The following is a 14182-nucleotide window of genomic DNA, read 5'->3' as shown; positions in this document are numbered from 1 at the left end:
GAGGAGAAGAAAAGAAAAGCCAAAGAGTCCATCCCAAAATCCGACAAACAAGCAAAATGAACAAAAAACATTGAATTCAATTCTTTCTGATTTTAGAAACTGCATTAAAGAAGGGGTGCACCGGTCCTGGAGATACTGCAATACCAGGTCAATGCGTGGAGTGGACAGAGCAAGCTCTTTTTCCATCTCCCTGTTCTAAAAATCCATTTAATATATGGTCCCCAGATAGGGGACGTATCAGATATTAAACTGATAAGAACAGATACTACACTTGATCTTAGCCAAAAGGCCGAGAAGCGATAACCAGAATTGGTTTCAAACTACGGAGCCACCCAAGGATCCTGAAAAGTCCATTTGTGGAGATGAGCTCCTGGACTCCCGTTAAGAAGACATGTTGTCAACCTCTAGATCCCTTACATGCCTGCACTTTTCGGCTTGCTGCTGCTGCAATCCACGCATTTTAGATCTGCATAACTCCACCTCTTTAAACACAGCACCTTCACCCCCTGCTGTTCCCACCCGCCTCAACACCGTTGGAAGGGAGGAGAACCAATTAAGGCGGGGGGTGGGGTGGAACGAGCAGCTGTCTACCCTTAGCAGGAGGGCTCCTGATTACATACCTCTCCTGCTGCTGCTGCTGCTGGCTGTCCAGCAGCAGACTGAAGGTGGCTGCTGCTGTGCACAGGTATATAAAGGCTCAGAGCCTATTATGACACGCGCAGCCAGCGTTCCATTGCCACATTCCATCTACTGCAGGCAGGATACCTGGCTGGCTGAATGTCGCTGAGAAGCTCACAGAGACCGCCATAAGCAACAGTTTAACAGAATGCCACAGACTAATCAACCAAACTTTTTGGGTTGGGTTCTCTTTTATAGTCTGCAGGCATTAAATGAAAGAAGTCAGTGTTCCAGCAGAAGGAGACAACGTTTCAGAAAAGGCATTGTAGCAAACCAAAAAAGAAATTTTAAGCGCAGCAGAGTAACCAGCGCACATACCTGTTAGCTCAGGTGAGTTTAAAAGGCTGCTGTTGATAACAAGGGCATTTGCTAAATAGATGGTGTGTGTGCAACAATATACTGAAAGGTCAATTATATTGTGCAGCTTATCTCACCACCTGTAGTTATTTAGGTGAAAGCTCCAAAATGCTTGCCTAATATGTCTGTTTATCCAAAAGGAAGTAAAAAGGGAGAGCTAGAAAGATAGCATTGCATCACATTACATGGCAATGCAATGCACAGTTGCTGAAGTTGAACCAAAATGAGCTTGTAATCTGGCTTCTGCAACTTTGAACATGAAAAATCCAATGAGGAGAAGAAAAGCAAAGCCAAAGAGTCCATCCCAAAATCCGACAAACAAGCAAAATGAACAAAAAACATTGAATTCAATTCTTTCTGATTTTAGAAACTGCATTAAAGAAGGGGTGCACCGGTCCTGGAGATACTGCAATACGAGGTCAATGCGTGGAGTGGACAGAGCAAGCTCTTTTTCCATCTCCCTGTTCTAAAAATCCATTTAATATATGGTCCCCAGATAGGGGACGTATCAGATATTAAACTGATAAGAACAGATTTTTTTTTTTTTTTTTTTTTCCAAACACTCAGAAATTAAGTTTTATAATCTTAAATCATATATCACTAAACTCAAGATTTTAGTTCCATCATCGTGTTTAGATATTATATTTATATTTTTTCATTTGAATTAATATATATAAAGTTAAACATAACAATTCCTTTACAGTTTCAACAGTTTCCAAACAAATCACAACTGACATTACTTCACCCGGTTTCCCAAACTAAATATCCCCTTTTTCCCTTTTACTTTCCTCCCAACAAAACCCCTTAACTTCTTTTCTTCCTCCTCATGCTCTAACCGCATCTGTTCCCAATCATACTCTTCCTCATCATCTCTGAAAGTCACCACCTTCTCCAAAACTTTACCCTTTTCCTCTTTTACTTCTTTCTTTTCACCAGATACTTTCCTTGATCCACAATTTTCCTGTACCGTTACCTTTTTCTTCACCTTTAAACTTTCAACTTCTTTTCCCTGCTTATTCTCCTCTATAATTATCGCATCAACTTCCTTCTTCATTTTATCACCAATATCTTCCTTTTGTCCTCCAAAGTTCTTTTCAAAAGTTCCTTTGCTGCTTTCCATGTAACAATACCCAGAACTCCCGTTTACCATAATCCTCCCATTATGCAAATTTTCTTCTCCTGTTGTCCACACCAAAAAACGTCTCTTTCCGTTCCAAATACCAACTTTGTTCCTGTATAATTTCTGAAACTTTACCATCTTACATTTAGATTCCAAAAAAAACATTATCTCCTCTATTTCCACAAACGGATTGTCCATGTAAATTATCACACTCTTCGGTTTCCCCATGAATGATGCACTTACTCCAATTTTCCCAGAATCCTCTTCACTCCAGCATTTGAAAAAATGAATGCACTTTTCCTCAGAAACTAGAGTCACATCACAAACTTTACCTTGCTTTATTTCTTGCATACAGTAGATATCCTTCTCCAAAACTTCATGTTTCCTCAAAATTTCCAGAATCCATTTTTCTTCCAAAAAAGTTTCTTCCGTCTCCCGTTTCACAAAAAAACGTAAGCATCTCTTCTTTTTCCAAAACTCCATCTCAACAATCCGTTTTCCTTCCGTTTTTCCTTTTAATCCTCCAAATGTTGCCACCACAGCTATGTGTGGCGACAGTTGCCCCCCACAGCTATGTGTGGTGACAAGGTGATCGCCTCTCGTTGCCCAGGGACTAATCCGACTCCCTAATAGCAGCAGGGGGGTTTAGCTCCACCGATGAGTGTAGCGATCCCCCCAGGCCAAGGAGCCGGGCACCCCAAGCACCTCCCAGTCAAGACCAAGGCAGCAACCGCTAGATCACTGCACTTGATCTTAGCCAAAAGGCCGAGAAGCGATAACCAGAATTGGTTTCAAACTACGGAGCCACCCAAGGATCCTGAAAAGTCCATTTGTGGAGATGAGCTCCTGGACTCCCGTTAAGAAGACATGTTGTCAACCTCTAGATCCCTTACATGCCTGCACTTTTCGGCTTGCTGCTGCTGCAATCCACGCGTTTTAGATCTGCATAACTCCACCTCTTTAAACACAGCACCTTCACCCCCTGCTGTTCCCACCCGCCTCAACACCGTTGGAAGGGAGGAGAACCAATTAAGGCGGGGGGTGGGGTGGAACGAGCAGCTGTCTACCCTTAGCAGGAGGGCTCCTGATTACATACCTCTCCTGCTGCTGCTGCTGCTGGCTGTCCAGCAGCAGACTGAAGGTGGCTGCTGCTGTGCACAGGTATATAAAGGCTCAGAGCCTATTATGACACGCGCAGCCAGCGTTCCATTGCCACATTCCATCTACTGCAGGCAGGATACCTGGCTGGCTGAATGTCGCTGAGAAGCTCACAGAGACCGCCATAAGCAACAGTTTAACAGAATGCCACAGACTAATCAACCAAACTTTTTGGGTTGGGTTCTCTTTTATAGTCTGCAGGCATTAAATGAAAGAAGTCAGTGTTCCAGCAGAAGGAGACAACGTTTCAGAAAAGGCATTGTAGCAAACCAAAAAAGAAATTTTAAGCGCAGCAGAGTAACCAGCGCACATACCTGTTAGCTCAGGTGAGTTTAAAAGGCTGCTGTTGATAACAAGGGCATTTGCTAAATAGATGGTGTGTGTGCAACAATATACTGAAAGGTCAATTATATTGTGCAGCTTATCTCACCACCTGTAGTTATTTAGGTGAAAGCTCCAAAATGCTTGCCTAATATGTCTGTTTATCCAAAAGGAAGTAAAAAGGGAGAGCTAGAAAGATAGCATTGCATCACATTACATGGCAATGCAATGCACAGTTGCTGAAGTTGAACCAAAATGAGCTTGTAATCTGGCTTCTGCAACTTTGAACATGAAAAATCCAATGAGGAGAAGAAAAGCAAAGCCAAAGAGTCCATCCCAAAATCCGACAAACAAGCAAAATGAACAAAAAACATTGAATTCAATTCTTTCTGATTTTAGAAACTGCATTAAAGAAGGGGTGCACCGGTCCTGGAGATACTGCAATACCAGGTCAATGCGTGGAGTGGACAGAGCAAGCTCTTTTTCCATCTCCCTGTTCTAAAAATCCATTTAATATATGGTCCCCAGATAGGGGACGTATCAGATATTAAACTGATAAGAACAGATTTTTTTTTTTTTTTTTTTTTTGTTCCAAACACTCAGAAATTAAGTTTTATAATCTTAAATCATATATCACCAAACTCAAGATTTTAGTTCCATCATCGTGTTTAGATATTATATTTATATTTTTTAATTTGAATTAATATATATAAAGTTAAACATAACAATTCCTTTGCAGTTTCAACAGTTTCCAAACAAATCACAACTGACATTACTTCACCCGGTTTCCCAAACTAAATATCCCCTTTTTCTCTTTTACTTTCCTCCCAACAAAACCCCTTAACTTCTTTTCTTCCTCCTCATGCTCTAACCGCATCTGTTCCCAATCATACTCTTCCTCATCATCTCTGAAAGTCACCACCTTCTCCAAAACTTTACCCTTTTCCTCTTTTACTTCTTTCTTTTCACCAGATACTTTCCTTGATCCACAATTTTCCTGTACCGTTACCTTTTTCTTCAATTTCACCTTTAAACTTTCAACTTCTTTTCCCTGCTTATTCTCCTCTATAATTATCGCATCAACTTCCTTCTTCATTTTATCACCAATATCTTCCTTTTGTCCTCCAAAGTTCTTTTCAAAAGTTCCTTTGCTGCTTTCCATGTAACAATACCCAGAACTCCCGTTTAACATAATCCTCCCATTATGCAAATTTTCTTCTCCTGTTGTCCACACCAAAAAACGTCTCTTTCCGTTCCAAATACCAACTTTGTTCCTGTATAATTTCTGAAACTTTACCATCTTACATTTAGATTCCAAAAAAACCATTATCTCCTCTATTTCCACAAACGGATTGTCCATGTAAATTATCACACTCTTCGGTTTCCCCATGAATGATGCACTTACTCCAATTTTCCCAGAATCCTCTTCACTCCAGCCTTTGAAAAAATGAATGCACTTTTCCTCAGAAACTAGAATCACATCACAAACTTTACCTTTCTTTATTTCTTGCATACAGTAGATATCCTTCTCCAAAACTTCATATTTCCTCAAAATTTCCAGAATCCATTTTTCTTCCAAAAAAGTTTCTTCCGTCTCCCGTTTCACAAAAAAATGTAAGCATCTCTTCTTTTTCCAAAACTCCATCTCAACGATCCGTTTTCCTTCCGTTTTTTCCTTTTAATCCTCCAAATGTTGCCACCACAGCTATGTGTGGCGACAGTTGCCCCCCACAGCTATGTGTGGTGACAAGGTGATCGCCTCTCGTTGCCCAGGGACTAATCCGACTCCCTAATAGCAGCAGGGGGGTTTAGCTCCACCGATAAGTGTAGCGATCCCCCCAGGCCAAGGAGTCGGGTACCCCAAGCGCCTCCCAGCCAAGACCAAGGCAGAAACCGCTAGATCACTGCACTTGATCTTAGCCAAAAGGCCGAGAAGCGATAACCAGAATTGGTTTCAAACTACGGAGCCACCCAAGGATCCTGAAAAGTCCATTTGTGGAGATGAGCTCCTGGACTCCCGTTAAGAAGACATGTTGTCAACCTCTAGATCCCTTACATGCCTGCACTTTTCGGCTTGCTGCTGCTGCAATCCACGCGTTTTAGATCTGCATAACTCCACCTCTTTAAACACAGCACCTTCACCCCCTGCTGTTCCCACCCGCCTCAACACCGTTGGAAGGGAGGAGAACCAATTAAGGCGGGGGGTGGGGTGGAACGAGCAGCTGTCTACCCTTAGCAGGAGGGCTCCTGATTACATACCTCTCCTGCTGCTGCTGCTGCTGGCTGTCCAGCAGCAGACTGAAGGTGGCTGCTGCTGTGCACAGGTATATAAAGGCTCAGAGCCTATTATGAAACGCGCAGCCAGCGTTCCATTGCCACATTCCATCTACTGCAGGCAGGATACCTGGCTGGCTGAATGTCGCTGAGAAGCTCACAGAGACCGCCATAAGCAACAGTTTAACAGAATGCCACAGACTAATCAACCAAACTTTTTGGGTTGGGTTCTCTTTTATAGTCTGCAGGCATTAAATGAAAGAAGTCAGTGTTCCAGCAGAAGGAGACAACGTTTCAGAAAAGGCATTGTAGCAAACCAAAAAAGAAATTTTAAGCGCAGCAGAGTAACCAGCGCACATACCTGTTAGCTCAGGTGAGTTTAAAAGGCTGCTGTTGATAACAAGGGCATTTGCTAAATAGATGGTGTGTGTGCAACAATATACTGAAAGGTCAATTATATTGTGCAGCTTATCTCACCACCTGTAGTTATTTAGGTGAAAGCTCCAAAATGCTTGCCTAATATGTCTGTTTATCCAAAAGGAAGTAAAAAGGGAGAGCTAGAAAGATAGCATTGCATCACATTACATGGCAATGCAATGCACAGTTGCTGAAGTTGAACCAAAATGAGCTTGTAATCTGGCTTCTGCAACTTTGAACATGAAAAATCCAATGAGGAGAAGAAAAGCAAAGCCAAAGAGTCCATCCCAAAATCCGACAAACAAGCAAAATGAACAAAAAACATTGAATTCAATTCTTTCTGATTTTAGAAACTGCATTAAAGAAGGGGTGCACCGGTCCTGGAGATACTGCAATACCAGGTCAATGCGTGGAGTGGACAGAGCAAGCTCTTTTTCCATCTCCCTGTTCTAAAAATCCATTTAATATATGGTCCCCAGATAGGGGACGTATCAGATATTAAACTGATAAGAACAGATACTACACTTGATCTTAGCCAAAAGGCCGAGAAGCGATAACCAGAATTGGTTTCAAACTACGGAGCCACCCAAGGATCCTGAAAAGTCCATTTGTGGAGATGAGCTCCTGGACTCCCGTTAAGAAGACATGTTGTCAACCTCTAGATCCCTTACATGCCTGCAATTTTCGGCTTGCTGCTGCTGCAATCCACGCGTTTTAGATCTGCATAACTCCACCTCTTTAAACACAGCACCTTCACCCCCTGCTGTTCCCACCCGCCTCAACACCGTTGGAAGGGAGGAGAACCAATTAAGGCGGGGGGTGGGGTGGAACGAGCAGCTGTCTACCCTTAGCAGGAGGGCTCCTGATTACATACCTCTCCTGCTGCTGCTGCTGCTGGCTGTCCAGCAGCAGACTGAAGGTGGCTGCTGCTGTGCACAGGTATATAAAGGCTCAGAGCCTATTATGACACGCGCAGCCAGCGTTCCATTGCCACATTCCATCTACTGCAGGCAGGATACCTGGCTGGCTGAATGTCGCTGAGAAGCTCACAGAGACCGCCATAAGCAACAGTTTAACAGAATGCCACAGACTAATCAACCAAACTTTTTGGGTTGGGTTCTCTTTTATAGTCTGCAGGCATTAAATGAAAGAAGTCAGTGTTCCAGCAGAAGAGACAACGTTTCAGAAAAGGCATTGTAGCAAACCAAAAAAGAAATTTTAAGCGCAGCAGAGTAACCAGCGCACATACCTGTTAGCTCAGGTGAGTTTAAAAGGCTGCTGTTGATAACAAGGGCATTTGCTAAATAGATGGTGTGTGTGCAACAATATACTGAAAGGTCAATTATATTGTGCAGCTTATCTCACCACCTGTAGTTATTTAGGTGAAAGCTCCAAAATGCTTGCCTAATATGTCTGTTTATCCAAAAGGAAGTAAAAAGGGAGAGCTAGAAAGATAGCATTGCATCACATTACATGGCAATGCAATGCACAGTTGCTGAAGTTGAACCAAAATGAGCTTGTAATCTGGCTTCTGCAACTTTGAACATGAAAAATCCAATGAGGAAAACAAAAGCAAAGCCAAAGAGTCCATCCCAAAATCCGACAAACAAGCAAAATGAACAAAAAACATTGAATTCAATTCTTTCTGATTTTAGAAACTGCATTAAAGAAGGGGTGCACCGGTCCTGGAGATACTGCAATACCAGGTCAATGCGTGGAGTGGACAGAGCAAGCTCTTTTTCCATCTCCCTGTTCTAAAAATCCATTTAATATATGGTCCCCAGATAGGGGACGTATCAGATATTAAACTGATAAGAACAGATACTACACTTGATCTTAGCCAAAAGGCCGAGAAGCGATAACCAGAATTGGTTTCAAACTACGGAGCCACCCAAGGATCCTGAAAAGTCCATTTGTGGAGATGAGCTCCTGGACTCCCGTTAAGAAGACATGTTGTCAACCTCTAGATCCCTTACATGCCTGCACTTTTCGGCTTGCTGCTGCTGCAATCCACGCGTTTTAGATCTGCATAACTCCACCTCTTTAAACACAGCACCTTCACCCCCTGCTGTTCCCACCCGCCTCAACACCGTTGGAAGGGAGGAGAACCAATTAAGGCGGGGGGTGGGGTGGAACGAGCAGCTGTCTACCCTTAGCAGGAGGGCTCCTGATTACATACCTCTCCTGCTGCTGCTGCTGCTGGCTGTCCAGCAGCAGACTGAAGGTGGCTGCTGCTGTGCACAGGTATATAAAGGCTCAGAGCCTATTATGACACGCGCAGCCAGCGTTCCATTGCCACATTCCATCTACTGCAGGCAGGATACCTGGCTGGCTGAATGTCGCTGAGAAGCTCACAGAGACCGCCATAAGCAACAGTTTAACAGAATGCCACAGACTAATCAACCAAACTTTTTGGGTTGGGTTCTCTTTTATAGTCTGCAGGCATTAAATGAAAGAAGTCAGTGTTCCAGCAGAAGGAGACAACGTTTCAGAAAAGGCATTGTAGCAAACCAAAAAAGAAATTTTAAGCGCAGCAGAGTAACCAGCGCACATACCTGTTAGCTCAGGTGAGTTTAAAAGGCTGCTGTTGATAACAAGGGCATTTGCTAAATAGATGGTGTGTGTGCAACAATATACTGAAAGGTCAATTATATTGTGCAGCTTATCTCACCACCTGTAGTTATTTAGGTGAAAGCTCCAAAATGCTTGCCTAATATGTCTGTTTATCCAAAAGGAAGTAAAAAGGGAGAGCTAGAAAGATAGCATTGCATCACATTACATGGCAATGCAATGCACAGTTGCTGAAGTTGAACCAAAATGAGCTTGTAATCTGGCTTCTGCAACTTTGAACATGAAAAATCCAATGAGGAGAAGAAAAGCAAAGCCAAAGAGTCCATCCCAAAATCCGACAAACAAGCAAAATGAACAAAAAACATTGAATTCAATTCTTTCTGATTTTAGAAACTGCATTAAAGAAGGGGTGCACCGGTCCTGGAGATACTGCAATACCAGGTCAATGCGTGGAGTGGACAGAGCAAGCTCTTTTTCCATCTCCCTGTTCTAAAAATCCATTTAATATATGGTCCCCAGATAGGGGACGTATCAGATATTAAACTGATAAGAACAGATACTACACTTGATCTTAGCCAAAAGGCCGAGAAGCGATAACCAGAATTGGTTTCAAACTACGGAGCCACCCAAGGATCCTGAAAAGTCCATTTGTGGAGATGAGCTCCTGGACTCCCGTTAAGAAGACATGTTGTCAACCTCTAGATCCCTTACATGCCTGCACTTTTCGGCTTGCTGCTGCTGCAATCCACGCGTTTTAGATCTGCATAACTCCACCTCTTTAAACACAGCACCTTCACCCCCTGCTGTTCCCACCCGCCTCAACACCGTTGGAAGGGAGGAGAACCAATTAAGGCGGGGGGTGGGGTGGAACGAGCAGCTGTCTACCCTTAGCAGGAGGGCTCCTGATTACATACCTCTCCTGTTGCTGCTGCTGCTGGCTGTCCAGCAGCAGACTGAAGGTGGCTGCTGCTGTGCACAGGTATATAAAGGCTCAGAGCCTATTATGACACGCGCAGCCAGCGTTCCATTGCCACATTCCATCTACTGCAGGCAGGATACCTGGCTGGCTGAATGTCGCTGAGAAGCTCACAGAGACCGCCATAAGCAACAGTTTAACAGAATGCCACAGACTAATCAACCAAACTTTTTGGGTTGGGTTCTCTTTTATAGTCTGCAGGCATTAAATGAAAGAAGTCAGTGTTCCAGCAGAAGGAGACAACGTTTCAGAAAAGGCATTGTAGCAAACCAAAAAAGAAATTTTAAGCGCAGCAGAGTAACCAGCGCACATACCTGTTAGCTCAGGTGAGTTTAAAAGGCTGCTGTTGATAACAAGGGCATTTGCTAAATAGATGGTGTGTGTGCAACAATATACTGAAAGGTCAATTATATTGTGCAGCTTATCTCACCACCTGTAGTTATTTAGGTGAAAGCTCCAAAATGCTTGCCTAATATGTCTGTTTATCCAAAAGGAAGTAAAAAGGGAGAGCTAGAAAGATAGCATTGCATCACATTACATGGCAATGCAATGCACAGTTGCTGAAGTTGAACCAAAATGAGCTTGTAATCTGGCTTCTGCAACTTTGAACATGAAAAATCCAATGAGGAGAAGAAAAGCAAAGCCAAAGAGTCCATCCCAAAATCCGACAAACAAGCAAAATGAACAAAAAACATTGAATTCAATTCTTTCTGATTTTAGAAACTGCATTAAAGAAGGGGTGCACCGGTCCTGGAGATACTGCAATACCAGGTCAATGCGTGGAGTGGACAGAGCAAGCTCTTTTTCCATCTCCCTGTTCTAAAAATCCATTTAATATATGGTCCCCAGATAGGGGACGTATCAGATATTAAACTGATAAGAACAGATACTACACTTGATCTTAGCCAAAAGGCCGAGAAGCGATAACCAGAATTGGTTTCAAACTACGGAGCCACCCAAGGATCCTGAAAAGTCCATTTGTGGAGATGAGCTCCTGGACTCCCGTTAAGAAGACATGTTGTCAACCTCTAGATCCCTTACATGCCTGCACTTTTCGGCTTGCTGCTGCTGCAATCCACGCGTTTTAGATCTGCATAACTCCACCTCTTTAAACACAGCACCTTCACCCCCTGCTGTTCCCACCCGCCTCAACACCGTTGGAAGGGAGGAGAACCAATTAAGGCGGGGTGGAACGAGCAGCTGTCTACCCTTAGCAGGAGGGCTCCTGATTACATACCTCTCCTGCTGCTGCTGCTGCTGGCTGTCCAGCAGCAGACTGAAGGTGGCTGCTGCTGTGCACAGGTATATAAAGGCTCAGAGCCTATTATGACACGCGCAGCCAGCGTTCCATTGCCACATTCCATCTACTGCAGGCAGGATACCTGGCTGGCTGAATGTCGCTGAGAAGCTCACAGAGACCGCCATAAGCAACAGTTTAACAGAATGCCACAGACTAATCAACCAAACTTTTTGGGTTGGGTTCTCTTTTATAGTCTGCAGGCATTAAATGAAAGAAGTCAGTGTTCCAGCAGAAGGAGACAACGTTTCAGAAAAGGCATTGTAGCAAACCAAAAAATAAATTTTAAGCGCAGCAGAGTAACCAGCGCACATACCTGTTAGCTCAGGTGAGTTTAAAAGGCTGCTGTTGATAACAAGGGCATTTGCTAAATAGATGGTGTGTGTGCAACAATATACTGAAAGGTCAATTATATTGTGCAGCTTATCTCACCACCTGTAGTTATTTAGGTGAAAGCTCCAAAATGCTTGCCTAATATGTCTGTTTATCCAAAAGGAAGTAAAAAGGGAGAGCTAGAAAGATAGCATTGCATCACATTACATGGCAATGCAATGCACAGTTGCTGAAGTTGAACCAAAATGAGCTTGTAATCTGGCTTCTGCAACTTTGAACATGAAAAATCCAATGAGGAGAAGAAAAGCAAAGCCAAAGAGTCCATCCCAAAATCCGACAAACAAGCAAAATGAACAAAAAACATTGAATTCAATTCTTTCTGATTTTAGAAACTGCATTAAAGAAGGGGTGCACCGGTCCTGGAGATACTGCAATACCAGGTCAATGCGTGGAGTGGACAGAGCAAGCTCTTTTTCCATCTCCCTGTTCTAAAAATCCATTTAATATATGGTCCCCAGATAGGGGACGTATCAGATATTAAACTGATAAGAACAGATACTACACTTGATCTTAGCCAAAAGGCCGAGAAGCGATAACCAGAATTGGTTTCAAACTACGGAGCCACCCAAGGATCCTGAAAAGTCCATTTGTGGAGATGAGCTCCTGGACTCCCGTTAAGAAGACATGTTGTCAACCTCTAGATCCCTTACATGCCTGCACTTTTCGGCTTGCTGCTGCTGCAATCCACGCGTTTTAGATCTGCATAACTCCACCTCTTTAAACACAGCACCTTCACCCCCTGCTGTTCCCACCCGCCTCAACACCGTTGGAAGGGAGGAGAACCAATTAAGGCGGGGGGTGGGGTGGAACGAGCAGCTGTCTACCCTTAGCAGGAGGGCTCCTGATTACATACCTCTCCTGCTGCTGCTGCTGCTGGCTGTCCAGCAGCAGACTGAAGGTGGCTGCTGCTGTGCACAGGTATATAAAGGCTCAGAGCCTATTATGACACGCGCAGCCAGCGTTCCATTGCCACATTCCATCTACTGCAGGCAGGATACCTGGCTGGCTGAATGTCGCTGAGAAGCTCACAGAGACCGCCATAAGCAACAGTTTAACAGAATGCCACAGACTAATCAACCAAACTTTTTGGGTTGGGTTCTCTTTTATAGTCTGCAGGCATTAAATGAAAGAAGTCAGTGTTCCAGCAGAAGGAGACAACGTTTCAGAAAAGGCATTGTAGCAAACCAAAAAAGAAATTTTAAGCGCAGCAGAGTAACCAGCGCACATACCTGTTAGCTCAGGTGAGTTTAAAAGGCTGCTGTTGATAACAAGGGCATTTGCTAAATAGATGGTGTGTGTGCAACAATATACTGAAAGGTCAATTATATTGTGCAGCTTATCTCACCACCTGTAGTTATTTAGGTGAAAGCTCCAAAATGCTTGCCTAATATGTCTGTTTATCCAAAAGGAAGTAAAAAGGGAGAGCTAGAAAGATAGCATTGCATCACATTACATGGCAATGCAATGCACAGTTGCTGAAGTTGAACCAAAATGAGCTTGTAATCTGGCTTCTGCAACTTTGAACATGAAAAATCCAATGAGGAGAAGAAAAGCAAAGCCAAAGAGTCCATCCCAAAATCCGACAAACAAGCAAAATGAACAAAAAACATTGAATTCAATTCTTTCTGATTTTAGAAACTGCATTAAAGAAGGGGTGCACCGGTCCTGGAGATACTGCAATACCAGGTCAATGCGTGGAGTGGACAGAGCAAGCTCTTTTTCCATCTCCCTGTTCTAAAAATCCATTTAATATATGGTCCCCAGATAGGGGACGTATCAGATATTAAACTGATAAGAACAGATACTACACTTGATCTTAGCCAAAAGGCCGAGAAGCGATAACCAGAATTGGTTTCAAACTACGGAGCCACCCAAGGATCCTGAAAAGTCCATTTGTGGAGATGAGCTCCTGGACTCCCGTTAAGAAGACATGTTGTCAACCTCTAGATCCCTTACATGCCTGCACTTTTCGGCTTGCTGCTGCTGCAATCCACGCGTTTTAGATCTGCATAACTCCACCTCTTTAAACACAGCACCTTCACCCCCTGCTGTTCCCACCCGCCTCAACACCGTTGGAAGGGAGGAGAACCAATTAAGGCGGGGGGTGGGGTGGAACGAGCAGCTGTCTACCCTTAGCAGGAGGGCTCCTGATTACATACCTCTCCTGCTGCTGCTGCTGCTGGCTGTCCAGCAGCAGACTGAAGGTGGCTGCTGCTGTGCACAGGTATATAAAGGCTCAGAGCCTATTATGACACGCGCAGCCAGCGTTCCATTGCCACATTCCATCTACTGCAGGCAGGATACCTGGCTGGCTGAATGTCGCTGAGAAGCTCACAGAGACCGCCATAAGCAACAGTTTAACAGAATGCCACAGACTAATCAACCAAACTTTTTGGGTTGGGTTCTCTTTTATAGTCTGCAGGCATTAAATGAAAGAAGTCAGTGTTCCAGCAGAAGGAGACAACGTTTCAGAAAAGGCATTGTAGCAAACCAAAAAAGAAATTTTAAGCGCAGCAGAGTAACCAGCGCACATACCTGTTAGCTCAGGTGAGTTTAAAAGGCTGCTGTTGATAACAAGGGCATTTGCTAAATAGATGGTGTGTGTGCAACAATATACTGA

General features: G+C 43.7%; 9 non-coding genes across 9 annotated transcripts; all 9 read right to left on the bottom strand.

Annotated features, from left to right (window-relative positions):
- Nucleotides 1-110: 110 nt before the first annotated feature.
- Nucleotides 111-301, bottom strand: LOC141220962 (U2 spliceosomal RNA). Its single transcript, XR_012289079.1, has one exon. It is a non-coding gene; the product is annotated as a U2 spliceosomal RNA (small nuclear RNA).
- Nucleotides 302-1416: 1115 nt separating this feature from the next.
- Nucleotides 1417-1609, bottom strand: LOC141220919 (U2 spliceosomal RNA). Its single transcript, XR_012289044.1, has one exon. It is a non-coding gene; the product is annotated as a U2 spliceosomal RNA (small nuclear RNA).
- A 2438-nt stretch (nt 1610-4047) lies between these two features.
- LOC141220911 (U2 spliceosomal RNA) lies at nt 4048-4246 on the bottom strand. Its single transcript, XR_012289038.1, has one exon. It is a non-coding gene; the product is annotated as a U2 spliceosomal RNA (small nuclear RNA).
- Nucleotides 4247-6689: 2443 nt separating this feature from the next.
- Nucleotides 6690-6880, bottom strand: LOC141220961 (U2 spliceosomal RNA). Its single transcript, XR_012289078.1, has one exon. It is a non-coding gene; the product is annotated as a U2 spliceosomal RNA (small nuclear RNA).
- Nucleotides 6881-7994: 1114 nt separating this feature from the next.
- On the bottom strand, nt 7995-8185 carry LOC141220960 (U2 spliceosomal RNA). Its single transcript, XR_012289077.1, has one exon. It is a non-coding gene; the product is annotated as a U2 spliceosomal RNA (small nuclear RNA).
- A 1115-nt stretch (nt 8186-9300) lies between these two features.
- LOC141220959 (U2 spliceosomal RNA) lies at nt 9301-9491 on the bottom strand. The gene has a single exon (XR_012289076.1). It is a non-coding gene; the product is annotated as a U2 spliceosomal RNA (small nuclear RNA).
- Nucleotides 9492-10606: 1115 nt separating this feature from the next.
- Nucleotides 10607-10797, bottom strand: LOC141220958 (U2 spliceosomal RNA). Its single transcript, XR_012289075.1, has one exon. It is a non-coding gene; the product is annotated as a U2 spliceosomal RNA (small nuclear RNA).
- A 1108-nt stretch (nt 10798-11905) lies between these two features.
- On the bottom strand, nt 11906-12096 carry LOC141220957 (U2 spliceosomal RNA). The gene has a single exon (XR_012289074.1). It is a non-coding gene; the product is annotated as a U2 spliceosomal RNA (small nuclear RNA).
- A 1115-nt stretch (nt 12097-13211) lies between these two features.
- Nucleotides 13212-13402, bottom strand: LOC141220956 (U2 spliceosomal RNA). Its single transcript, XR_012289073.1, has one exon. It is a non-coding gene; the product is annotated as a U2 spliceosomal RNA (small nuclear RNA).
- Nucleotides 13403-14182: the final 780 nt, after the last annotated feature.

This window comes from Phyllobates terribilis, unplaced genomic scaffold (genome assembly GCF_046119375.1).
Source record: "Phyllobates terribilis strain yellow unplaced genomic scaffold, ASM4611937v1 Scaffold_304__1_contigs__length_2301189, whole genome shotgun sequence".
In the NCBI taxonomy this organism is placed as follows: domain Eukaryota; kingdom Metazoa; phylum Chordata; class Amphibia; order Anura; family Dendrobatidae; genus Phyllobates; species Phyllobates terribilis.
Note: the sequence above shows the minus strand (reverse complement) of the source record. Positions and strands in the feature narration are given on the sequence as shown.